Source organism: Heliangelus exortis, chromosome 9 (assembly GCF_036169615.1).
Source record: "Heliangelus exortis chromosome 9, bHelExo1.hap1, whole genome shotgun sequence".
Lineage (NCBI taxonomy): Eukaryota > Metazoa > Chordata > Aves > Apodiformes > Trochilidae > Heliangelus > Heliangelus exortis.
In genome coordinates, this window is record NC_092430.1 from 7680084 (window position 1) to 7708040 (window position 27957).

The 27957-nt window shown below is 37.2% G+C and overlaps 1 protein-coding gene across 8 annotated transcripts in view; it reads right to left on the minus strand.

Annotated features, from left to right (window-relative positions):
• CLSTN2 (calsyntenin 2) overlaps positions 1 to 27957 on the minus strand; it is a 299047-nt gene that overhangs the window by 248539 nt on the left and 22551 nt on the right. The window lies entirely within an intron of this gene.

A 27957-nucleotide genomic window follows, 5' to 3' on the forward strand; every position in this document is an offset into this window, starting at 1 on the left:
AGCATGACTTTACAAATACATAATAACCCATGAATTTCATCAGTTCCAAGCTTATACCTGTTTCCAAAAGTTCAAGCTTAACATGTATCAGTTTAGCAGTAAATCATAAAATGTGCAACAAGGTAATTCATGAGACTGCATCCACAAAAAAAGGACATAGGAGCAAAACAGTGGAACTAAATCTACTCCTGAAGAATTCATTGCAGTATCCCTGAAGATATGATGTTTCTTTGTCATGCTCTCTTTAATTTTGTTTGCATATAGAATCACTGTAAAGATGGCACAACAACTGTTGTGGATACATTTCAGCCTTTAGAAATTAGAAATTCAGGTTGTACCAGAAGAAAATTGTTAGAATATTACTTTTGATCTTTCCAAAAGGCATTAATGATACAGAGTAGATAGCATTCATCAGGTGAAACAAGTCTGATTTTCAAAGACTTCAGCACATATGCAGAAGAACACACTCTGATATGTATCAACCCATTCATATAAAATTGCCCATCATGTTTTTGTTAAATCTGAGCCAACTTTTGGCATGCAACATTTCTTGTAATCAGGGACCTCTCAGGAAAGACAGCCAATAGTATTCATTCAGAAACTTCTTAGCTGAAAGACAGCTGGACACATTTCCACCTTCCTTACATACAACATATCACAAGCATGACACAAGCACAGGCATTCTTTGGAGCCATCATTTCCTGTCATATAACAAACAGACACGGGAAGAGACAAAACCAACTTGACAATTCAGTAACAGTTAAAACAATGTAGCATGAAGTGTCCACAAAAATATAACAAACAATCAATTAAAAAAAATGGGGGCACAATCAGAAGTTTTCAATAGAGTTGTTTCTTGCTAAAGGGGGGTGAGGGGAGGAAATCAGCAGCTGAAAAATTAACCCTGTGCCCAGTGTCTAACTGGGAAAGAAAGTAACTGGGAAAAGACACAGAAAATCCAGTAGCATACTCTGGTAACAGTAGCTCGCTGATAGTATCAGTGTCCTAAGAGTGGGTTTAGAAGCAGGGATCCTTGGAGCTCCTTGTCAGTGCCAGTGTCTCGGGCAGGAGTGGAGTGCAAGGCTTTGGGGAGTGCAAGGCTTTGGGTTAATTTCTGAAGGCTCCTGTAAGACTGTGTCCAGTTCTGGGCCCCTCAGTTTAGGAAGGATACTGAGGTCCTGGAGCAGGTCCAAAGGAGGCAACTGGGCTGGTGAAGGGACTCGAGCACAGATCCTATGAGGAGAGGCTGAGGGAGCTGGGGGTGTTGAGGCTGGAGAAGAGGAGGCTCAGGGGAGACCTCATCACTCTCTACAACTCCCTGAAAGGAGGTTGGAGCCAGGGGGGGTTGGTCTCTTTTCCCAGGCAACTATCAGCAAGACATAAGTGCATGCTCTCAAGTTGTGCCAGGGGAGGTTTAGGTTGGATATTAGAAAGAATTTCTTTACCAAGAGGCATTGAATTACCAATCAGGCATTGAAATGGGCTGCCCAGGGAAGTAGTGGATTCTCCATTCCTGGAGATATTTCAAAAGAGCCTGGATGTGGCACTCAGTGCCATGGGCTGGGAACTGCAGCGGGAGTGGATCAAGGGTTGGACTTGATGATCTCTGAGGTCCCTTCCAACCCAGCCAATTCTATGATTCTATGATTCTAAGGCACCCAGAACTAAATAAATACAGCAGAGACCATTGCCTATTTTCTGCCAGCCACGAGAGCAGTAGGCATACAGTGTGACAAAACATGAGCTTAACCTTTGGTAGGGATTAAATAAAGAAAAATCGAAACTGACCAACTGTAAGATATCATCTGCTATTCAGACAATTATACTAGAATTCAATTGTATATATAAATAAATAGGAAGATCAGCATTTATTCAAACTCTGCTGAATCTGCCAAGACACACAGCTTCATCTAAAAATTGCATAAAACATATGGAAAAGAAAACACAAAACTATGACTTTAAGCAGTAGAATCCAAATTTTTAGTCTTGTAAAGAGACAAACTAGTGTCTAGTAACACCAAACATATCTAAGTTATCTATAGGACAGAACACTCACACTGACTACTTGGACAAGTCTGGAAGTTCTCCTGGATGGCTGTAGTTTATTTACCTAGATACTTTTAAAATGCTGCCATATATCACACATTTTTGTTCATTTTCTTGTTGCAATAAAAAAAATAAATAACTTCTTCAGTTTGGAAAAGGTATCAGTGTACAAGCAGAAAACAGTGTTTATTTACAGAGAAAGAAAACTTATTTTTTAACTTATTTTTTAAGTAGTTATTATTGGCCACTACAAAGTAATGGAATTGTTGGGGCTGTCAAAGCACAAGGCTGCCAAGGCTTTGCATTCCCACAGAAGGACCAGCAGCCCTGGCAGCTGTGGGGGGCAGAGCCTCTCTTACACTGTAATACTGAAGAGAACTTTGCAGAGAAGAAACCAGGTCTAGAATAACAGGGCTTTAAAAGGACAGCTGTAAACTTATTTACGCCTTGAAACAAGAATTATAGGTCAGATATAAGACAGGAAACCAGGTCTGGGTACTAAAGATACTGTGGTAATGGAATGAGAACAGACAGGAAGGGTACTAAAATAGCTCTTGGTGTTATCTTATTAGTATAGTTTCAGATTGAACCATGAAAACAGTTGAATAAAAATTCAGAAGCCTTTCTGACTGAAAAACAAAGGAGGCAAAATAACTGTAACACTGATAAATAACAGAATTGCTATTAACTCAGGAAACAAGAATCACAAACATTTGGGGATCATCATAGATCTTTCAAAAATTCTTGCCACCAAGGGTCTCTATAATTCTTTCACTTCCTGTATTTTCTGCAGGAAGATTAAAAGATGAAATAAAATATGAAATTCAAGGAACACTTAGAAGCAGCTCATTTTGCATTATCTCCACCATAAGATGCTGGGAAAGCAGATCATTAACACTCTGCAAATAGGACTGGGTGCCATTTTATTACAGGATGGTGTTCTAATTGTCCTTGCAGCTAGAACCATCATTCATACCGGAAAGCACTTAGCCCAAGACTAAGTAAAGGCACTTGCTCTACTAAGAGCTGTGAAAGGTTTCTTTAATTTGTTTCTTTTAAACAAAGTACTTGGAGGAGCTAATGTGAAACAGATGTTTATGAATTACCCAAGAGAATACAAAAAAGACCTAAATCATCATTACGTGGAATAAGATATTATCCAAGGCAAATGCTGATAATAAAATTTCCTCCCAGGATTCCTGTTGATATTAAGGATATCATCTTACCCTAAATATAACAAGAGCTTAATTCTCATAAACAAAGCAAGTACATAAGTTTGCTAGAAGGCAATAGCAAAGCCATTAAAGCAGCTTTTGAAACACCAACAGGTTTCCTACACAGTTTGCAAGTTCCACTGGTTTCCAAACCTCCTTTGAACTATTTGTTCAACTTTAACAATTCCAAAACTTTATTGCCTATTCCATATACCCAAGTCTCCTGTGTTACAATTAAAACCAGTCAATTATGTAGCACAAAACCAAAGCTCTTTGATGCGAGACTTTGGGGGAAATTGAGTAAGAAGTCCTGATTTGAAGAGCTTGTGTGTAACAGCTAAGAGGCCCATCAAGAAATTCTGAGTCAGCAAGGGGTTGAGGTAGTTCTACACCAGCACTTCTACTAAGATGCTACTGTTCAGTTAACACACGGTAGCTTCACATGAGGGTAAAACCAAGGCAGGCTGGTTCACAATAGCTCCAAGAAAAGAATTTGCAAGTTCCTTGTAGGAGAAACTGATCCTCCCTCCCAGTCTGGGTAGCTCATGAGCCAGGCCCTTCCCTGCCCTTACCCAGACCCCTGGCCCAGGGGCAGGCTGAGGAAGATGGGCACTTCATAGGTGGGTATTTGTAACCCCAGCACCTAGGAGGGCTGTTCAAACATCAGTGGGCTGGGCTGAGAACTAGAAAGTCACAACCAGTAACAGGGACACAATTACCACAAGCTGCTTTTATGTTGAGCACGTCTGATGCAGCAGACAAGCAGACCAAGTAATTATACTTTAAAAAGGCACACAGCATTGCAATGGATGCATATAAATCAGCTTCAACAGTTTTTATTTAATACTCAAGAATCTGCAAACAAATGGCAGTAGCTTTTTTCAATGTCACAGAGGACACAACTGCTCATGACACTGGGATTCAGTGCTTGTTGGGCAGGCTCAGCATATGAAGTAGATTTGGACCAGAGAGCACCAGTATAGGCTCAATAAAACCAGACACCGCCATCTGCCTAAATATGTTTGGAGGAAAAAAAGAAAACAAACCACACTTGGTGATCTACAGGTCTACCAGTGAACCTCAGACCTAATACCCATCAATACATGATTTTTAAAGGAGACGTAGATCTAGTGCTAATTTCTACTGGGCATCAGGCTCCCAACCTGCTTTTTCATCTCTCTCATTAGTTTACTTTTCTAGTTATTTGCAAAAATAACTTGATAAGATAATATGTGGGTTATGATCCTTGAAACCATCAAAGTCAGTGGAAACATTTAGAGTCCAAAAAACAGTTTCTGGGGGATTTAAAGCATATAAAATTCTCAAAAACTAGAACAGAAAATCCTTTCCCTTTGTTTTAAACAACTAGAGAAATAGTTGTGTTTGGTTTTGTTCTTGTTTTTTATCAGTATGGCTTAAATTCCTAAATGCCAAAAAGTGACAAAAAAGCATAAGCTGGTGCATGGTAATGTGAGCATGTAAGAAATATATATTGTTGTCAGGTAACTATGTTACAATATTCTATTATACAGATTTAGGGATGTTTATTCAACAGCTGAAGGATTGCTGCTATATTGCTACAGAAGTGTCTGTATGAAGACCACAGCTTTGGTTTTGTTGTTCTTTGCTAGTCTGAAACAAAAAAAAATAATTTCCTCCTTTTATATATTTTTTCCAGTTAAAAATATTAAAAGCAAAATGAAGTTTCCATTCTGAGATTAAGGGCTGGGTATTTTTAGATAAGAATTTCAGAATTTTAATCTAAATATTTCAATATGTTGAAAAAAAGCACAAGAAAAATCTGAGGAACACCTACAACCATAGAAGAACACATGGTTTCAAGACAGTATTTGTTATGCTATAGTGAGAAATAATAAGTTTCCCTTAGAGCTAAATAAACTAAAAGCTTTCTTATAAGAATGATAGAAGGCTATTATAAGTCTACAGTCATTTCTCTTCCATAAACATCTATTGCTGAAGATCCCACAGGATTTCCTGAGTACTGACTGAGCAAAAATTGCTTATTTTTAAACATCATGTACTCATCAGTTTATAATACACCTGCATTTTTATCTCCCTTAGATCTATTTTTTTAATTGTTGTGATTCCTTGAATCATTATTTCTATTATATGTGAAAGCCTTAAAGGTAAAAATATGCAGACCCAAGGTAACTTTTATCCTTCCTTTTGAGCTCTGAGCAAAAACCACGATCTCCATGGAATCAAGGATACTCAATCAGCCACCACATGATGGACTTTTTACATCCAGTCATTTTACTATTTTAACAAGAATAATTAGGTGATTTAAATGGAGTTATTTATGTCTTAATTTCTTCTGAATAAAGCTAAACATGTAGCTTCCTTAGTATGGTAAAAAAGTAGAAACATTCATAGATTTGGTTGAGCAGAACTTCAATTTTGGCATTTGATTCTCCAAAATACTCTAAAAAATATGCATTGCTATTACCTTGGGAACCTTTACTTACTTTATTACCTTGCTACCTTAAAAATAAATGCTAAACTAAGAGAACACTAATGACAGACTAAGGGCCCACTAAATCAGCCCTGATGCTCTGGCATTGTTGTTACTGATACTCTTTTCATTTTAAAAGAGAATAGTAAATTCCTAGCAGACAAGTAGTATTCTGTACACCACATTCTGGACCTCCATGGTTGAACTTGACACCTCACTGTCATTATTAGTAACAAAATCTGAAAGTGGTGACCCATTCATCCACTGGTTTATAACCATCCACTATGGTTCCCATGGATCATCATCTAGTTACAAAAGCAGAGTCACTAGTGATTTATGCATTATATTCAAATACTGATTTAAATGAGTAACAGCACTCAAAGTTGTGACATCTTGCTCTAGTGTCATTTTAAGAACCAGGAAAACATTATCTCAAACATTAAGAAGAATTAGGAAGTAAGATTAAAGAAAAAGCATCAACTACTTCATAAGAATAAAAACCAGGAGTCACAGAGAGAAATTCCTGTAACTCTGTTCCAGAAAAACCTTTCCTTTGGTTCACACAGGTTCACATTGTTTTTCTACTCTTTCTGCTATTAACAATTATGGCATTCTCAGAATCACTAATCCCATATCCCCATGCTACAGTACAGTTTCTTCCATTATAAATTCAACCTAAGGATTTCCCAAAACTGCAGGTCAGACAGTAGCTAATTCCCATTTAATAAGGCAATATATATTACAAATGAAAAACACAGATTTATAGGAAAAAAAAACCCTTGAGCTACTAAACATTAGACAAGAAGCTATATTCATTTGTGGGGCAGCTGACATATTTCTGTCTTTACCCTAAACTACTTTCCAGAAAACATCATCTTCAAAAGCACAGTTACACTGCATTAATCCAATGTATACAAGAAAAATAATGATTAAGACAGGTCACACCTCTGCATCTTACAGATTGCTAAGATACCTGATAAAAGACAAACACACCACTTGGCTGAAATCTCTTTTCCTATCTAAAAACTGCACAATGCAGAAGAGCAGAGTAGCAAAAGGGAACTGGCAGAGGACATACTGAGCCTGTGTTTACACACAGAAAGACTATTTGGACTCAGAGGCTTGTAGCAAAAAACACTGATAAAAGGCTCTTCTCAGTTTTTCGATTCATTCTTGCTTTATCACTGAAAAATTAGTTTTTCTTGTGCAAAATTATGACTGAAGGACTTCCTGAACTTTTTTGAATAACTGGTTTTTTCCAAGCCACTTTTGCCTGCTGTCCTTGGTTGCACCTGACGTCTCCCCATTTTCTGTCAGGATGCAGATGGCCAGAGGGACCATTTGTTAGTATTCAATGACATTCCCAACAGGCACATCCCCCTCGCATCAGTCCCTGTCCTGTTCCCAGCAGTTCACTTTCTGGGCTGAACCTGTCCAGTGCTGACATTGAGGGTACTGCTGACATCTGTTAAAATCAAGAGATTCAAATTCCTGCTGATTAATTGCCTTTGCTTTTGGTGAATAAATAGGAGTGTCATGAGTTAATCAAAGTACATGTTTAATTAATCTAATTGGTGTCAGGTGCACTACTCATATCTGATGCAAGGAAAGAAATGCTTCACTACTTTGGGACACATACAGTGCCACATGGAGTGCATGCAGTCAGACTGTGGCTTCATCTCTGTACCCCTTGAGAGAAACACAGGGCAAAAATGCTACACACACTATTGCAAACTACAAAAAAACAGTTGACAAACTAGAAATATTCTATCACAGACTCAAAAACTTCTTTTCAAATGAATTCTGCCCAGCTTTAAAACCTTATGTTACAAGCTGAAAGAATCAACCAGATATGAAAATTCTAGCTGGCTTCGTGCTTAATGTTTCTAAAGATTACTTTTTTTTATTGTGCATAACTTGAAAACTGAAACTTGTAATTTGAATGTAGTAGCTTGGAAGAATACAATTGTGACAACAGAGCTGTTAAAATGCTATATGTATACTGGTTTATATCTATATTATGAATATTCATGGCCTAAACTATTAAGAAAAGTTACTTTCAGCCTGTTCTAGGTCTTCAGCATAGCCTGAAGAAGCTCCTGCTGCCATCTGAGTGTGATGTAGCTGTCTAGGTACAATTCTTGCAGACAAGCACATCTTCTGATAACACAGATTGCTCCAGTGAGTCATGCAAGAAGCAGCTTCAGTTCTACAAATTCTCCTACTGCCCCATTTGCACAGTTCATTTACTGCTCAGGATTTCCTTCCCACAGCATCTCCAATATCAATACTGAATAAATGATACAGATTTCACCACAAAAATCTGTTCCAAGCTACACCAAAAAGAGTGTCATAACTAATTGATCAAGAACATCTCTCTTCATTCTGAGCAGTTAAAACATACTCCTTTTTTTCTATATTGGCATTAAATCCACAGTGTTCCTCCAAAAAGCTAACCATTTGAAAATCTTCCCAGAGACTTTAATGAGATGTATGAGAAGAGAGCAGAAATATAATATCAACTATAATAATAAATTATAATAATATTAATACTAATATTAATTATGTAAATTTATACAATAATTTTTAAAGCTGGTCTAATTTTTGTAAAAGTCTTGACTTAGGGCTAAGTTGATTCAGTTTAGCTAGAGGAGCTATGAATGTCAGCGAAGAATTTAAGTTTGCTGAACAGAAGTTGAATTTTAAGAGCTAGAATGACAGAGCTTATGAGGTTTGTATACAAGTTTCAGAAGAGGGCACTGCACACTGTCTCAGGATCATTAAGTTAGGTTATAGGAGTACAGGTCATCATTTCTACAGCCTGTTGTTGTAAAATAGCAGTAATCACTGTTACAACTACTGTAATGAAAAGGGTACAAACCAGAATCTTCACCCTGGAATACTATAGATTTCACAATCCTGTAGCCATAAAGGTTTTCAGAATGAAACACAGCCATGTTTTTACTACAGTTCTATGTGCTTTTTACTACCAAGGCTGCTATTGCAAAGCTTTGCATGATGTTTCTTGGCTGCTGTTGGAGATGGTATTTTGTGAAAACCTTTGCCAGCTGTTGGGCTGCTAACCCAGCTTTTTCTGAGTCTCATTGAAACAGCCTGATAAAATCACACAATTATATCCTGTTTAGTCAGATGCAGACAGTAACGACCTCAGATTTCCCTTTAAGACACACAACATGCTGTTGCAGAAGATTCAGCATGTGTTTCTTTCAAATTTTATAATGCTCTGTAGTCTCACTACTGTTTGACAGCAAGTTGTGCAAGAATAAACCAAGGCATTGTTCTCAGTACCCCAGTTTACATAATTCACTTTTCTTAAATAGTTCATTACCTTTCATCTCACTCCTTCTAATCTTCATTAGGAGAGCGCAGATGACTCGAACTCACTAATAGATAACAAACCTGCCTTTAGAGCCTAATTTTCCATGAGCAAACACACCACCGAGGCATCTTGATACAAAAAAATGCTATAACTGTAATTCATAACTCTGTTGCACTCACTCAGCTACCACCCACAAATCTACCGCCTTTCAGAGGCCATAGACTGATTCTCTTCCAGTTTTCTCCTGTACATTGTGGGTTGGTGGGGCTTCTCTCTTCACTGACAAATAGCTTTTCAGATCTAAAAATTCATCACTGCAAATGAGATGTTTATCTCTGGAACCTTGACTTACAGAGTTCCTGAACTGATTACTTGGAGGCAGCAATTACAGTTAGCTGGAACCTGTGCACAACACTGGCAGCTCCATGAACAGAGCTCCATAGATGGTGTCACCTACAGCTCACACCAAAACCTAGAAATTCTACTGCACATTGCCAGCTAACCTGTAACAGGCTCTTATATATTCTTTCAGAACATCCAGACACAGACATAAACCATTTCCATCAGGAGGAAATCCACTACAATCATCTTATGCAGTAAAAAAAATGCCTCAACTATATAACAATATATAAATAAAATTAAAAATATTAACTTTCAATAGTAACTTTACCACCAAAATAGCAGTCTTACCTAATAGTGTTTTCAGAGACACAAAATTGATTAGCAAGATTGAATAATTGAGGTTATTTTCCACCATGAAGTTTATAAATAAAATAGTTTATGGAGGACTCTATTTTGCTTACCTTTACTACTTTTGTCTCATAATTCTACTCATTAAATAATGTCTTAAAGCACCCATATTTCTGGCATGTTCACATCTATTTCTTTCCATATCTTCTGCACATGACAATAGCTTATAATAAAATTTACTCACATTGCCATTTTCCATCTACTAAAGAGGAAACTAAAGCATATTACTATATTGTTCTTTTCCACAGCTAGTAGCAAGTATTGAACCAATCTTGTGAAAACCAAATAGCATCAAAATAATGATGATTAAAAGCATTAAGAAAAATTATTACATTCCCCAGCAGCAGACTTTGCTGTTCTTATAATTATACACAGCCTCTTTCATGTGCCAATGATACATAAAAAATCCTTTAAAACAGCTGTTATATTTAAAGCCAGTTAAAGTCAATCGCTTACTCTTACTGATCTTGGTATGATCCAGATGATTGTAACTCATGTATGTGCTCTATGTGTACAACACTGGGACATCATGCACATTCTGTACACATTGTGACATCATAGACCTCAAAGACTCCAGGAACATTTATTGCCTCCTATTAAAAAGAGTCATGTCCCCCATTCTTTCTTCCCAGTCTGTAAGAGAAGACAAAAGAGTGTCTCTTCCATTACTATTTTTTCGTTCTACTTTCCTCCAATTACAAACAGCTCTCCTTCTGCCTCCCTTCTTTATTAGCCTCCCATCACTGCTACTCATCCAGTCTTTCCAATTATACATCCATCAGCCTCCACTCTCCCAGAAACAAAGAAACTTTCCTCCTGCCATATCCCTAGCCTTCCATTATTCCAAATCACAATAAACCATCCTCCTCACAAAAAAAAAAAAAAAAAAAAAAAAAGAAAAGCTGGTATCCTTGAAGGTGGTTCTGCCCTTCTACAGATATCCGTGCTTGGATTTCAGCAAAGTGAAAGACCTGACAAGGGCTTGAGCCAGAAATGACAGAGGTACCAGAGTGCATCTGCTTCAAGGTCCATTTTGTATCAGAGTTGTTATACCCTTATCTTTTACAAAGCCTTAAGTGGACAACAACCTTCTCCAGTTCACAGGACAGGCTTAAATGGCAACCCACAAAAAGGTGAAAGGAAAGCTGTTACTAGTTCATTATTCATCTGTGTCCACACTTGGTCTCTTTTATTCTGTAGAAGGACAGGCACCTCACATCCTAGAAGGAAGAAAAAAGGATCAAGGGAATCATTGTGGTGATGCACAAAGTTTAAGTTCCAAGGAAATAAAAGTGTGAACCAATAAGGCAAGTTACTTTGCCAGAGTGCAAGAGAAAAGTACATCTCTCCCTGGCTACTCTATTCCAGGAAGCTCCCCCATTTCTTCTCACATAAGCCACGTTAGACAACTTGCTCCCAACTTTGTCTTTCTTTAGACCAAATCACAGACCAAATCTGCCTTAACCAGCTACACCAAGGACAGACCCTTGAGCTCCTGAGAAACCCACTGAAGGCTGCACACAACGGATCCACACACTCTACTTGATGAACATGGAAAAGAATTCTCTCCAGTACAGTCAACTGGGCTCCCAGTTGCAAGCCCTGCTTATGACACCAATTCATATTCATGTTGAGCATTTTCTGCCTTTATTTGTAAGATGGCTTTTCAACAGTATGAAGAATTAAATCCTCAATTGGCTGAAAGCTGAATTATGAGGAGAAAAACCCAAAATTAATCTTTAAAGAGCATTACTGCTTCCTAAATCCTAGTCTGGGCTACTAAATCCTTTTATTATTTCAAATATAAGTTCTGTAAATACTTTATAAGAAATATTTAAAAATATAAGTGTATGCTATGTATAGTTGTGTGCAATTCAAAACACCTGCTTACACACTTAATCTTGTTAACTTCTACCAAAAGAGAAGGAAATCATGTTCATCTGAACAAGTCTTTCAATTGTTAATCTGGGGGTATTAAAAAAAATGTTGGAAAAAAAATGGACCTTCTCATTTTTTAAGGAAAATGCCACATTTACAAAATAGGTAATTCAAAGTTCTGCTGCTAAAAATGCAGAGAATTCAATAAGTATCAGCCATAAGGTCCATACTGATTAAGGCACAGACACATGAAGCCATTTCTGACTTTAGCCATCTCAAGCTTTTGAATAAAGCACGTGGTTCAATACAACCAGCTAAGAAATCTGTTCTTCAAAAACCATCATCAGTTACAGACATAATTCTGTTGTAGTTTCAAAACTTCTTGCTTTCTTCTCAATTAGCTTTTATCTCTCTTTGCAGAGATGAAAAAGAAAAAATGGTCATGGAACCTGTGTAAACATCCCCAAGAACTGATTTCCTCAAGTCACACTATCACAGAAGATAGACCCCACTTTAAGTATAAAAGGCTTTATTTCTGCTATATGAAGGAGCTGCAAAAGAGCAATACACCAGCAAAAGGAACTTCTCCCCTAGCAACCTTGAAAAGATGATCACATTCTCAAAAGTGACTCAATATCACATGATTTTATGCAAGTGTCCTCCCATATTCCTCCTTCAGTGATGTAATAATTCATGCATATTTTTCCAGATGCTTTTGATCAAGAATCAATTTAATCTGAGGAGGGAAAAAAAAAACAACCTCTTCTTCTGCCTCAGGTACCATCATCATACAAATTAATTATGTTCCTGTTGCACAAATAAATTAAATTTTTGTTTACTCAGACTTTCACAAATGCAATTAAAGACAGGATATTTGAGCACAAAAGATGGTGGATTTTATAACTTCACCTTAAGGAAAAATACATATTTATGCATTTTTTTCTTCCCATGCTAAGAAACTTTATTACAAAATCCATGCTGGCACAAGAACTTAATTTGAAAATAAGTCTCCAAAGTGGAACTACTCTTTAGGTCTCTATTTTTGTATTAATAGTGCTGTTTGGAAGCATTCTGTCACCCTGTATTGTCAGATAATTCTGAGGAGTGCTAAAATTGTATAACAGTAACAGTGAGTAGTGAAGATTATCTTGAATCATGAAAAACTGCAGCAAAAAGATCACACAGATGTCAAAAGGGTTCAGAAGCCTCTTGATTGGCAGAGGAACATGAGTTCCCTAAGGGGCAAGATGGAGGCCACAGTGGACTACAGGAGAAACTTCAGAAATCCATTCTATAGAAGTCTTTGGTTCTTCCCTGGGGCCAAGCTGTGAAGCTTTTATTAGCAGTTCTTGACAAAATAGGCAATTTTTGCCAATCCACATGAAACCCACTACTTTATTCTGACTGCAGAAGGCATTTTTAAGTTTCACTTCCCCCTGCTGAAAGGTGAAAAAAAAAGATGTACTTTTTTTTCTAATAAAAAGACATATAAAGTCTTTCTTTAGCAGAGAAGAAAATTCATTATTTTCCCATGCAACTAGGATAATATAGGCCTAAAATCCTTCAATAGAGAAACAAGAGACATGTTTTGGAGCACATCATCTCTGAGACAGAGGGGTAACAGATATAAAACTGAATTTGAGGACAGAGGAATTTACACCACATCTTTGTTAGGATGGTGAGCTCCTTTAACTGCCTGGACAAGATTAACATGGGAGGCTGAAAAATCCCACACCAACTGTCCTCAGTGGAATTTAAGTCTTCCAGGAAGATTCTAAGTCCTCAGCTCCTTCAAGCGTTCAAGACAAAATTCAAACACTTGGAGAGCAAATTCTTTCTTCCTCCAAAATTAATGCGAAAAAATTCTACAGGCTTCCTTTAAAGTACAACAATGGGATAGAGCTAAAAAGCAGGAAAGAACAGGCACAGAAGAAAACTGAAGAGCAGCAAAATGCAAATGAGTGCTCCATTTTTTATTCTGAACATGCAGGTCAGACTCAAGAAGCTGCTACAAAAGCAAAATCCAAGTTCTATAGTCCATGGCACAGGGAAATGTGAACATCCATAATAATGTAGGCAAGCCCCAGAGAACATAGTAGAAAGCAGAGTGCTAAACGAAACTAGCAATAAAAAAATTTAAGGATCAAACATAGCAAATGAAACAATAGAAATCTTAAAAATGTACTTCTAACACAAACACAGGCTTGTGCACAATTACTCACTCCTATAAAGACAGGCAACAGACACAAACCACTCCAGGTATATCATTCTTATTATATTACCCTGCTAATTACTCCTCACCATGAGAGGAAAGGAGAATTTAAGAATAAAGTTGCCCATGGGGTACTGTTAACTCAGTCTAGTTGACAGAAAGATCATAGAATAGTCATTAACAGGTTTATGTTCAATGTTCCTATTTCTGTTTAATAGTCCTCATGATCTCTGGGACTGGACCAGGTTAGGAAGTCTTTAGGAGAAGTTAACTGATAATAGAAAGGCTGATTTGAAAATTACTACAGTGGGGTTTTTTTATCTGTTCTTTCAGATAAAGGTGAATAAAAAAAGGAAGGGAAGTTGGAACATTCACTAACACATTAGAAAGTCATAGAGGAAAATAGGAGTACGGAAGACTAGTTATGCTAATAGAAGAACTCATAATCTATGTTCAGTACCACCACTGATAATAAAAATAGGTTCTTAACAGAGCACCATGTAGGAAATGCTCCTCACACAGTAACACTTAGAGAGCTCTTGGCTTATAAAATTTTAAATAAAAGAAGGATAATATAGTTACCAAGAGAGATAACGCATTTAAATTCAGATGATAAAAGTGTAAAACAAATAAAAGGCCTCAAATGCAATTAAGAGCATAATAGTCTATTATTCTTTAGCAAAAAGTGTTATTTTAAGGTGGGATAAGAGTTGTTTTCTCTAGCATTCTATTTTTCCCTAAGCAGAAAAAAAATACCATATTGGATACTTTCCCCTTTTCCATCCTCTCCACACAGCATTTCAATTATTTTTTTTCTTTTTGGAGAAAATACATTAAGAAAAATACTTCTCCAGCATGCCTATAAATAAAGCATATGAGGTCATATAACAGCCTCCTCTAGACCAGATAAAAGGGTAAGAATTCTAATTTGGAATGAAAACTCAGATTTGACTGAAATAATCCTCAGGACACGGAGTATGCACTGATTTAGTTGACATGCCTACCCAAGGGACACTTCTGATTTACACTTACTCTCTGAACAGGTGTGCAGCAAAGAGGCAGTGCTAAGAATAAACATTTTGCCAGACTTAACTATTCTTGCTCTGCCTACAAAAATGTCTGTGTCAACATACCATTCATTCTTTAAAGTGTATTTTTGGAATCTGTAGAATAACACCTATACAAAAAAAAAAAAAACAAACCCAAAACACAAAAAACCCACAAAACAAAAAAAGACCTCCAGATAAGAGGATTACAACCTTAACTATTTTCAATGTAATAAAACTAGCAATAAAAAAAGAAATGCTCTGGTTACACATAGATATCAGTAGAGATCATTTACTCAGTAGAATTTTCTGATTTAAAAAGAAAAGACAAACAACAGGAAAATTAAAAGAATCTATCTTGAGAAGACAACGTATAGGCAAGCCAGTAAGAAGAACAACAGCATCCAAAGGAAAAGTTCACATGATATAAACAGAAGAGAGAAGTCAAATACCCCTAATTTTCCAGCTAGATAACTTAAAAAGATCTGAAGCAGAAGCATTATGAAAAATGACAAAATGAACAAACAGAAACCAATGTTTCCTGGAAGATGAAACCATGCCCCATAACTAATAATTAGCACAAAACTGTTATGCAGCCACGGAAACAAGTACTGTAGAGATCTAATAGTAGTACAACTCATTTACCTTCAGCTACCCAGTCATTCTTGAACTCACAAAAGCACAGTGGATCCTTTCAGCAGAGCCTACTGTCACCCTAAGTCTATTTTGACTGGAATTAGTAACCACTGAGGTGATCAGGAAAAGTAGTGATGCAGCAATGAACAAATTCTGAAAATCCTACATGTGGCTGTGGAAAAATCAAAGGGAGACAATCTTTGCCAATGTCCTTATTTAATTCTCTCCTTTCTTTGAAACCTATTGAGCTTCATCATAGAAAATGAAATAGGTTTACTTTATGAAGGATGAAGACTACAAAATGATAGAACACCAAGGGATTATCCATCAAAGTTAATTAAAGGAGGGCTTACATGTGTTGCTAGCATTAGAGGTATAAAAAAAATTCTGTGAAGTAGAAAATTTGCATTAAACACTTTGAATAATACAGAAGTGGTTATAGCTGTCTCAAATGGACAAAATCACTTGCACATGAAGGAAAAAGATATTTCTGCTTTTGTTTTTTTTTAGGGAGCAGAAGGGCATATCAACATGGCTACATACAGTGCCTACATAGAATTTGGACTGGAAATTACTAGAAATATTCCACTGCAGTTATACAGCTGAACACAATTATTGGTCTGAACACCCACAACAAAACTGCAATATTTGGCACTTTGGTTGTTAAGATCTCATTTGACTTTTATAGTTTGCATAAAGGAATAAATTGTTTTGATATGAAGACAGGGTATGTTTAATTCAGCTATGACTGAAACAGCAGCTGCAACTCCCACAAGTTGTAAAAAGTAAGAAGTATACACTATACACTGAATTACACTTCACTGTAGTTAAAATTTTTATTAGAGACAAATATAGATACAAGCACCTATACTTAAGATCCTTATCTCGTTACAGAAGCAAGCTTAAAAGAATGCAGGCAGACTAAGTGCTATTTCAGCAACCAGAATGAGCCTTCTAGTTTTGTCAAATCTGACACCCCCAGAAAAGCAGTCACGTGCTAAAGACCCTCTAATGTTCTTGTCCACCTTACTACCAGTTCTTACGTGACTGACATTAACCTTTTCATAAAACATGGCATTTCAGTTTCATATAGTGGGCATTGCAATTTATAGAAACATGGGTAAAAGTAGATCTCAGCTTTTCCAATATACACTTTTTGCCTAAGAAAATAAACAATGTCTTTTAGAGCGTATACAAATAGGTTAGCAGATCCACACCCTAAGCCAAGAAAAAAGAAGATAACAAAGATACTTCACATTACCTTTAAGGCATTAGCAGCTGACGGACTACTGCCTATCAGAGAACAAAGCAACCTTACCAAGAGTAAAGAGAGTCTGGGATTACTGGGAAGAAACACAAGTAACCCAGCACAACACCTGCTCCTTTATATATTATCCACCAACTACAGAAAAAAATCCAAGCTTTCCCTGCTCATGCTCTACTGTCAGCTCAGCACCTCGGGTCAACATCAATGCCATCCTTGCTAGGGAGGAGACTCACGGAATAGAAGGCAAAGCAGCACATTGGAAGTTACGAGACTGGACTCTAGAAAGGAATCATGTTATCCTTTGGGGACTGAGAAAACAACAGGGAGGTAGTGAATTGTTCTTAGAGATTTTTTTACCTCCAATAATATGAGAGGCACTTGATGCAGCTCACTAGCCATTAAATGTCCATTCTCAGTTTAGAGACAGAAAGGGCTTTCAATAATCTTGCTCACCATCTCTGGCTTTTGTCCAAGCTGAATAAAAGAAAATGAGCAACCCTCCCTTTCTCCTTCCAGGGAAGTAAATAAAAGCCAATTGAGAACTGCAAACAAAACTCAATCTTAAAAAATATTTATGAAGTACTGCACAGCGGTCTGTACTTAAAAGATCAGCTACTTAATACATTTAATTTTTATTTTTCTGTTTTAGAAAGATTGAAAACCTAATTACTCTATGTTATCTTAGAAAATATTCTGCAATACAAATCTTTCATATGCTGTGTATTAATTTTTCAGATAGAATTTAGAGAAATATGTTGCATGAATACATGCTCTTACATAGTACGTGAATAATAATTAAAACTAAGAGATGCAATTAAACTGTACTCTGCATTGCAACCAGCACATGGAGTGGGTAATTGCAGTGTATGTCTGCAGCTGGTGTCACTGCAGTGATTTCTGTTCAAGTGGAAATTCCCAACCTCACTTCAGAACAGTCACCTGCAGCTTGATGGAACAATGTCACAGTGGGCATCCAGTGCTCCCTGAGATGCCCCACAGCATCCAAGATGTCTGCATGGTGCAGACAAATAGAATAATTGGGCCAAGGGATAATGGCAGCAGAAGGACAGGAGAAACTCACTACATGTTGGGTAATAGTCTTGTCCCTAAAAACACCTAAAGCAGCTTTAAGGTACTAAATACAGTTCACAAACTGAAAGGTCATCTTAGTTGCAAGAATCAGTTGAACAGTCCAAGTGCATGTTCAGGCAGTTATCCAATCTGAGTTCAGTGCTGTCACAGCTTCACCCTGACTCATTCAGAGATCCTGCAGACATAACTGCACAAGCTGCAGTAACAGCAGCAACAAAAGCCACAGCCCCCCCAGGGCAGCACAGCTGGGGGTCTACGGAGCCAGATGCTGCTGCAGAAATGAGCATCCTCCCCAGCCTGCATCAGCTGCTCCTGGGCCTCTCAGAGGAGACCAGAAAGCAGAGCTGTCTTGTCCAGCTTATCGTCTTCCCAGAAGAAATGGCAAAAAGCCAGAAGAAAACTAAGGTAGATCTACTTGGTATTATTTTTGCCCCTCATTTGTTCATTTCTGTATCACTAGAAACAGATCTAGTTTCAGATGTTTCTTTTATGTCTGGCTTACGGACCAGATATAATAAACTTGTTTTATTAAGAATGAGACAAATATAACACTTCAGTTCCCTCGCTTTACACTGACAGATCATTCGTGACAATGTAAATCTCCTGTGGGTCCCAAGATACATAATAAAGTTAAGACCACCTGAAGTAACTGTCAGTACGCAGTCTTTAATATTAATAAACTTAATTAGGCAGAAAAAAAGACTAACTTAGAGAACCTTATGGGGAAAAAAAGGGCTTTACTTGTACCTTTTCCATGAAAATCCAAGCTAACATCTCACATTCTGTGTGGAAAGCTTTTTTTCATGTGTACATTCAGGGACAGAATATTGCAAATGAGATAAAGACAGTGATAAATTTGCAGGGGCAAATCAAAAGCAATCTAATTGTGTTGTTTCAACTAAAGCCAGCTCAATGACTAAGCCCTCTAAGGACGAGGAATACAAAAAAGACAATTTTTTCTAATGAGTGTAATCCAATTTCTGCCATTGTTGATCACCTGAGGAAATCCCAAACGATGCAAGTTTTCCCACTCTGGAGATAATGGAATACAAGTCTTGCCTCACTTGAGATACAATTATAACAGTACTGAATTTAGGGTTTTCAAAAGATTTTGTTTTCAGTTCACTGATTTCAAATTTCTGTGGTTCAATAATAGCCATTGCAGCCAGAGCCCAGTATCCAAATGCTATAAGTGATAAGGTACAGAATATAAGACCTAAATCTAAACCAGAACCTACTGCTGTAAGAGATGGTTTTTTTCCCAGCTTCCACAACAATCGCCTTTAATCCAAGAGAACTAAAGTGTTTCTCACATCTAATTCCCTGGTATATTTCAACTGTAAAAATATTAAATCATCCCATCATAAAGCCATCTCAACTGTTAACTAACTTTTTGTTTTTTAATCAGTATGCAAATATGCAAAGTTTTTTGTTTTGTTTTTTTTTTCCAAGCCTATAACATACTTACAGTTCAAAATACCATTAATTAGCAAGTACATTATCTTACTTAAATAGGTTTAGGGAATGTTCAAAGTGACTTTTCCTTAATGCATTCCCCAGCCTTTTTGCCTCAAGAAATCTATCAAGTGTTAATTGCTAAGTTTTTCTATAAATGAAGCTTTAGGAAAGTACATCAATTTATGCAACTTTTTTAGTCCTTTTATAATTTTGCAAACACATTTTATATTTTCCCCAAAATACCTTTTTGCTATGAACTCTACGATGAAATTAATTATGAAGGGACAAATAAAACACACACAAATGTTTACTTTCATACAATAATTAATGAAACTGCACTTTCCTATCCTCTTAAGTGAGAATTCATAATTTTCTACACTTCCTATCCATATAATTGAGGTTTTATCCCTTTTCTAATACCAATTTCTTCGAAGAACTGCTCTGCAGTGTCTCCAGTATAAATTCTGTGACTGGGAACTAATCATACTCCCAATATGACTTGTTTTGTGAGTTAATTTTTCTTAGCGTGTTTCAACAGAATTTGCAGCCTCAATGATACTCATGGAATAAAAGTGCCAAGCAATATTTTTTGGTATAGGAGGATCTCTCACCTACTTCTAAAATTATGCTCCATCTCAGATTTGACCATGAAACATCTTTTTTTTCCAGGAGACTAAAGATGTTTTCAGAACTATTTATGGACTAGGCTATTAAAATCCAAACAGAATTAGCAAGCTGACCTTAATTTGCCCATGACAACCATGCAGCTGTGAAAATGGATTTTAAGCCTAATAATTACTGAAGGTGTCAAAATACCAGTTTCAGGTTTCACCTAAACATTTTTCAGTGTTGCACACACACACACACACACACACACACAGAATTCCTGATGTTTGTTCCGACACCTCATGCTTGACTCTCATCCAAACCCTAGCAGACATACTATTTATTCTCTTAACATAGTACACAGTAATATTGATTCTGAAATAATGAACTTCATTTATGTTTACTCTTAATTCCACAAGGAAGCAAACAAAGAAAAATAAAGCCCATATCTAACAAAGCTTTGTTCACCACATGTTATTGATATTTGGAAACAATTATGGTGATCATATCTTATGCTAGTATTAACTGAACACCTTTAAATGAGGTCATTTAAAGATAAACAACTACCAGGAAAAAAACTGCAAGTGAATCTTCTGCAACAACCCAGCCAGGTTCACAATACTGCTACTACCAAACATCCCCATACATGCCAAAAAGTGTAGCATGTGGTGGCCCATTTGTTTTCACATGAATTCGTGTTGCACAACAGAAATTACCTATGGCTTTTTTACATGTCCCAGTAACAGATGGTCTCTGCATAGCTCAGGGAAGAAGTCAGAGTCTCTCCCTCTCCCCTAATATCATTTCTCTTAAATTTTATTTCCTTTTACATACTATGCATAGACATCTGGCATTCTGGTCTGGAAGTATGAACTGTTCACTGCTTTGCTTAGAAAAATATCATTGCCCACATCCTCCCTGTAACACAGCAGCAGGTCTGGATGTACAGCAGGGCTGCATTTGGAATCCTGGCATCAAGAGAAATGCCCAGCAGGCTGGTGCAATCATCCACAGCAAAGGTCTTCCTTTAACTGAAAATATTAACTAAATTATTTGGAGAGGTTTTGATGGGCAAAAATATCCCAGCCTTTTAAGCTCCATTGTTAATAGGTTTTTTTTTTTTTTTTTTTTTTGAGGGGAAGGCAAGTACAAATTAGCTCATGTTACTGGCTTGGACTCCTTACCTTAACAGCTTTGCATATTCCTGTCAATTACTCCCTCTTCCATGATTTATACCTCATTAGGTAAGCTCTCCTTCTGGTTTTGGAAAACAATAGTCAACAGCTGTGCTTTACAAAGCCAGCCTCCTCTTAAAAATTTCCCACACATATCAGAAGAACACCTGTACTTTCAGTTCCCCTTTACTTATCATTCTAAATAATTTAACTATGAAAACCTTAATATTTAGCATCTTCTAGCACAAAAAAGGAAAAAAAAAACCCCATTGCTATTGCTAGCAAAAGCTTTACCCTCTGCATTTGTGATGGGATAAACCTAGGGATCTGAGGGAGAGGCACAGGAGTACAATGTAAAAACTCTACATATGCACAAAATCAGTTTCTTCTAATGCAGGAAGCTATCCGTAACAAAATACACTTTAAAAGCTGGAACTAAGGAAAAGATACATTGAAAACTTTGTTCAGTATCTTCAAGAGCCAGTGCCCTCCAGCAGAGCTTGCAAATGGCAGGAAAAATAAAGTAAGGTGCTTGCAAGTATCACAGATGTAACTAACTGCAATACTTGCTAATATAGACACTGAATACACACATGCAGAGATTACATCTAGATCAGCAAATGGGAAATATCTGATAGGAGACATCTAATGAGTGAAACAAGACTGAGAAGCAGAAATCAAATCTCACTTATTCCACAGGACTTGAATTTAGACCTGAATTCAGACTAACATTTGCTAAAGCCCGAGAGGCAGAGCACTCAGCAATGGCTGAAGGCACTGGGTGTGCTTCTGAAGCACACCTTTCCCACTGCGTTCACCCAAGGGAAAATATTTGGCATGGAGAAAGATCTTGTTACATGTGGAAGTACAGTAAGCAATCTCCTTCTAGTGATTCATTTCAGAAGTTCACCTTGATCCACATAAAGGAATTTTCAGAACAGATCATGCTGCTTGGGGACCTGTACATCTATTACATGTTTTAGGACCAGAATCTTAGGTCTCACCCCCTGTACAGTAATAAGTTATTGTAATCTGTAACTTGCCACAGGCTAAGGTCAACAGGAATTGAAATTTGGTTCATTAAAGAAAAATTCCTGAACAGAGTCATGCCTCAAATGTAAATTCCAAGGGGTTTTTCCTTTTTTTCTTTTCTTTTTTTTTTTTTTTTTTTCTTTTTTTTAACTTTAAATAGAATTGCAGTATTCAATTAGGCTTTTCTTTTCACCTCATGCCATGTTCTTTGATGCAAACAAGAACTGTTTAGATATGCACTGTGTGATGTCAAATTTCCTCCTCTTTTACTGGGAGAAATAGATTTCCATGTTCCCAGTTGTGAAATTGTTTGTCCTTACCAGCTTTTCAACACCCCTCCAAACCTGATATTTCTTAATTTATCACTTTAGTTCTACTTACTACCTCCTCAAATTTAGTATCAATACTTTCTACATTCTTCCAGTTCATTTTAGGACAGGTATTCTGCATTTAAAGCTGAGGAAGACTTTTTTTTCCCTTAATTTCTCCCTCTTTTCTCATTTTTAATGACTCTAGCACCACTACCTCATGTTAGTGCTTCAGAATAAGAGTGCCCTTCCCTAATGACTTAACTTACAAACACAAAAAAACAACAAAAGTTCTCATATGCTTAACAAAATCCTAGCAATGCTTTTTTCCTGTCCTCTTAAGAAAAATTTCTAATTGCAGCCCAGCACTTGCAACAAATCTTAGACATTACTATGCATTACTTCTTTGTACAAAGAAAACTGGACTAGCCTGGGTTTTCCTCGGGCTAGTTTGCTCACATCACTGTCCACTGCTCATCCAGAATCTAAAAGGATAAGTGCTGAGACCAGAAGGGAGCAGAGCTCCCGGGAGGCTGCTGGCAGTGTAACAACCCCAGTTAGCCTTTTCAGTGGTACCTCTTTGCTTCCAAGAGCTACATTTTTATTAGCTTTTATTTACTAACTCACTACCTCTGTATAGAACTGTACTTCTGATGTTTGCCATGAAAGTAATGACTCTCCTCAGAGAACTCATGCAATCAAAAAGCAAAGTGCAAGAGAAGACGGTAAACATTATCCATCATTAACTGCTCCCCTGTATGCACTATGACCCTTCACAAAATATAAGAAAATAACTTTCATATCCCAACTTGAACCAGCTCCATTCCTCCCCTCCCCATTACAAAGGAGCTAAGTGGTCCTTGCAGTATGCTTATACAGGCAATATATCCCCTAAAAGCATTATTAAAAATTTTATTCAGCAAAGGAATGGAACAGTAACACTGAAGGTACAGCAGCAGACGTGAATTTAGTTCTATAATGTGGTTCCATTCCAAAATTATAGACAACCACAAATGCACTTCACGAAGTTACCCCCTTCAAGTGTGGCACAAATATCACAGCCTTTATTCATTTTAAGTCTTCCTGATACTTTGCAAAAATGCTTCTGCCACTTGGTCAAATCTGAAGTAAAATCTCACACAGAAAGTTAGAACATGAAGAAAATTCTCACATCCATTAAGAGCTAAAGGCATAAATCCTGCTAATTCAAACACACTATAGATCTATATAAAAATGCTTTATTCTTTGCCTTTCATGCACTGCCATTAGGGGATTGTCCCACATGTATCTGTAGGCACTCAGCTGAAAGCCACATCATCTATGATACCTGTCAATTATTTCTTCAGAGACTTCATTGCTGCTGCTGTGGTTTTGGGACTGGAACTTAGTGTAAAACAGCAGACAACTCTTGCCAATCTACAATGTTACAGAACCTACTTTGTTATTAAGCAGTTAATTTGATTTTCAGATTAGTGAAATATCTTTGTTTCAAACACTGTTCCAAGTTATCATTAGTTCCAACGCAGTGCACCTGTGTGACTGGGGAAAATTATGCAGGAGCTGACAACCACTACAAAACCTCTTAGATTTGGTTCTGAGAGGCTCTAGATCACATTCTCAGGGGACTGGCAGGCATCACAGCTGGAACAGAACTGCATCATTACACCATGATCACAAGTAAAATATAAAAAGAACTGTACAGGTATGCAAATAGTTCTTAAATCCTAAGAGGAAAAACAAATTAATCCAAAAATTACTTGAAAAAACATAGCACTTAGGAGGAAGGGTCAGATTCTTATTTCTCAGCCATTTTCTAATCTGCCAAAGGGCACAAGCAATGAAGTGTATTTTCAGGGAGACTTCAGAATGCCAAATATAACCTCTTGTCCCACTTCTGATAGGAGATCTCACAATATATTGCTTTCCTGAGCCAACCTACCTGATAATATAAATGCCTTATTCCAGTCCACAGACAAGCTAGATGAAGTAGCTCCTTTCTCATTAAAGTAACAAAGCAGTGAGAATACCCAAAGAAAGCTAGATCCAAACCAGACAGTAAGGAAAAGCACATTGTACCAGTTCTTCGAGCAAGATAGAAGTCACATAAGGCTGACAATTTTTCTACAGCAAACTCAGAGTGGTTTGGCATCCAATTCCCAATTTAAGCAGTTTTATGTTTTACAAAAGACTCACTAAAAGAGGCAGGTAGCTATAGAGAGTAAGAAGGTCTCTCTTCAACCTCCTTTTCTCCAGGATGAACAACCCCAGTTCCTTCAGATGCTCCTTATAAGGCTTGTGCTCCAGAGCCCTCACCAGCTTCCTTGCCCTTCTCTGGACATGCTCCAGCACCTCAATGTCCTCCTTGCAGTAAAGGGCCCAAAACTGAAACAGTACTTGAGGTACAGCCTCACCAGTGCCAAGTACAGGGGGACAATCACTCCCTAGTCCTGCTGGCCACACTATTGCTGGTACAAGCCAGGATGCTAATCTTGGCCACCTGAGCACATGCCAGCTCATATTCAGCTGCTGTCAAGCAGCACCCCTGGGTCCTTTTCCTCTGGGCACTTTCCAGCCACTCTTTTCCCCAAGCCTCTAGTCTTGCATGGGGCTGTTAGGACACAAGTGCAGAACCTGGTACTTGGCTTTGTTGCACCTCATACAATTGGCCTCTGCCCACTGATCCAGCTTGTCCAAGTCCCTCTGTAGAGCCTTTCTACCCTTAGGCAGATCAACATTCCCGCTCAATTTAGTGTCATCTTTAAGGGAATAATTCTCTCCAGCTACATTCAGATCTCCACAGTGCACCTAGAGGACAAACTGAGGGCCTACTAGAAGGAATCTGTATTTAATTCTGCAGCAGGCTGAAAGAATTAGGTCCTTCTTTTGCAATTCTTAGATGTTGTAAGAAATTAGAACAAGTCTGCTGCAACATAGTTGGATTGCAGCAGTTGATACAATAAAAACCTGGTAATTATGCAATCAAATTGTATCACATGTGAATGCTTGTCTATTAAAGCCTTGCCAGCTTCCTGTCTTAGTTGTTTTACATGTTCTGCTCAGACTCCTTTTTTGTCTTGCTGCCTGGTAATACAAATGCTCATTTTAGTTACAAATCTTCCCATCAGTTTTCTCTATCTGACATTAGTCTATTTGAGTACAATCTAAAGGGTTATTAAAAACCCACATGTTATACAGGAGAGTAGCAGACACAAGCATCTTTACTTCTATAGGCTGACCTAACCAGTCTGAGGTACAGTGTTCTTGAGGAAGATATAACTCGATTGAATAGCACCTAAATAAACTCCCACCAATTTTTCTCTCCCATTGTTTAAAAACAAAACCCTCAAAGTTGTACTTCAGAAGAACCAGATATGCTTATGAATGAATAAAATTGCATTAGCAAATGTAAGAACACCACTTGAAAAAGTGAACTGTGCTCTTTTTATTTAATCTCTCTAACCTCACTAACCATTCAAGTTTAATTAGATATGGAAAGAGAATTTAACTGCAAGCCATTGACATTTCACTAATGTCTGGTGTTCCCTGAGCAGAAAAAGAAAGCTAAAGTAAAAGAATGTTAAGCCTATGCCTTTCCAGAACAGCAACAAATTAACTACTAAAAAAACTTAGTAGACATTTCAAAAGATGCTTAATATAGGATTAAAAGCATGCTTTACCAATAATGGAATTCACTCTACTCAAAGATTTAACTTTGGAACTTTTCCTCAACTCTTTCACATTTTACAGAATATAGTGGCCATTCTGCAGCCCTGGTATGTCATTGAATAGCTTTGTTCTTTTGTACAGCATCCTTGCAGCCCATTGTAATTTTAAAAGAAAAAGTATCCTCAAAGACACTAACTTCATGACCTGAGGCGGTGGTGTCATCCACACACACTATGAAAATTTAAATTTCCTGTATTTCTTTGCAGGAAACATGTAATTTCAACTCAGATGCTTAAATGTGATGTTTTGCTGGCATATGCAAATGCCTATGCAGGAGCTGGAATACCTAAAATACCCCATTCTGAATACTAAAAGAAGACAAAAACGGGAACCCTCCTTTTCAAAGCAAATTTAGGGACATGCTTTCACATTCTTTAATACTTATATTCTGTTATTGCACCTGTGACATTGCTTCAAGACAATACACTGTACATTAAAATGTAAACAATATGCTATTATTTAAGGCTCTTTCTACTCACAAGTTAGGTAGATGTAATTCTCGAAAGAAACAGTCTTCATTCAAAAATCTGAATTACTCTTTTTTGTTCATGTCTTAGTTGTTGCATTTCCTAGAGGACGAATTATTCATGAATTACTCAGGTTGAAGAGATCCATTTCATGCACTGCTGGAAATGCCACTGATTGACACCATGCAACATGAGTTTCTGCACTGTCTCCAGCTGGTCCTGGCAAGCCTCAGTTGGAGCTGTCTATAGGGTAACCGAGCGATCAAAAATTGCCTTACACTAATCCTCTCCTACCTGGGAATGTAAGGCCCTGGAAAGGTTCACCTTGCTAGCAAACCTCCTGGTGTTTACTGATGTTACAGCATTCCTTGTTATTCTAATCCCTGAACAGTTCATTTCTAATAACTTTTCCCAAGAGAACCAGACACCCCTATGCAGGTGCAAGTTTTAGACTTTTCATTACATCAATACCAGTAAAATGACCTTTAACAAAGAACGCAGGGAGTAATTTGTGACCATGGTTTTTGGGATCTAGTAGCTGAAGTGTATATAATGGTGAATTACAATAAGGTCTTTATACTTTCTCACAGCACTCTCACAGGAATAGCAAAAAAAAAAAAAAAAAAACAAAAAACAAAAAAAAACCCAAAAGGGATTGTTAATGTGCAGTTTTATGACAAATTTCAAAAGAATTCCTAATGAGTGTACACTTCACATTGACTAAACTCCATAGGTGAGGATAACATTGCAAAGAGACAATTTTTTTGTCATCATATAATAAATGAAGCTTGTCATGAACATTTATCTTTCACCTCTGTTAAATCTTTCACTATGGAAAAAGTCATTATAACTAGAAGTTAAGATCTTGTACTCCAGCAAAAGAAAGAACACTTCAAAAAAACTTTTCAGAAAGACTTTTTTTTTCAAATCTATTAAATCAAGAAAAGCTTTCATTAGGAAACTGAACTTTTCATACGAGGGTCTTTGTTTAGAATAATCAGCTAGTGTTCATTTAAAGTATTTTTTGCCCTTTAAAATGCAGATCTTGTAACTGGAAAAAATAAACAATCCACTTGTTCTCTTATTGATCAATTAGCAGGAAAGGGTTTGTCACAATTTCACTGACTACACACTCTAAAAGCATTCAATTTAACTTATGTGCACACAGGTTTTATTTCCTACCACCTACTTTGTCCTCTCTTCTTTCTCCTCCATCATCATTCCCCCCACT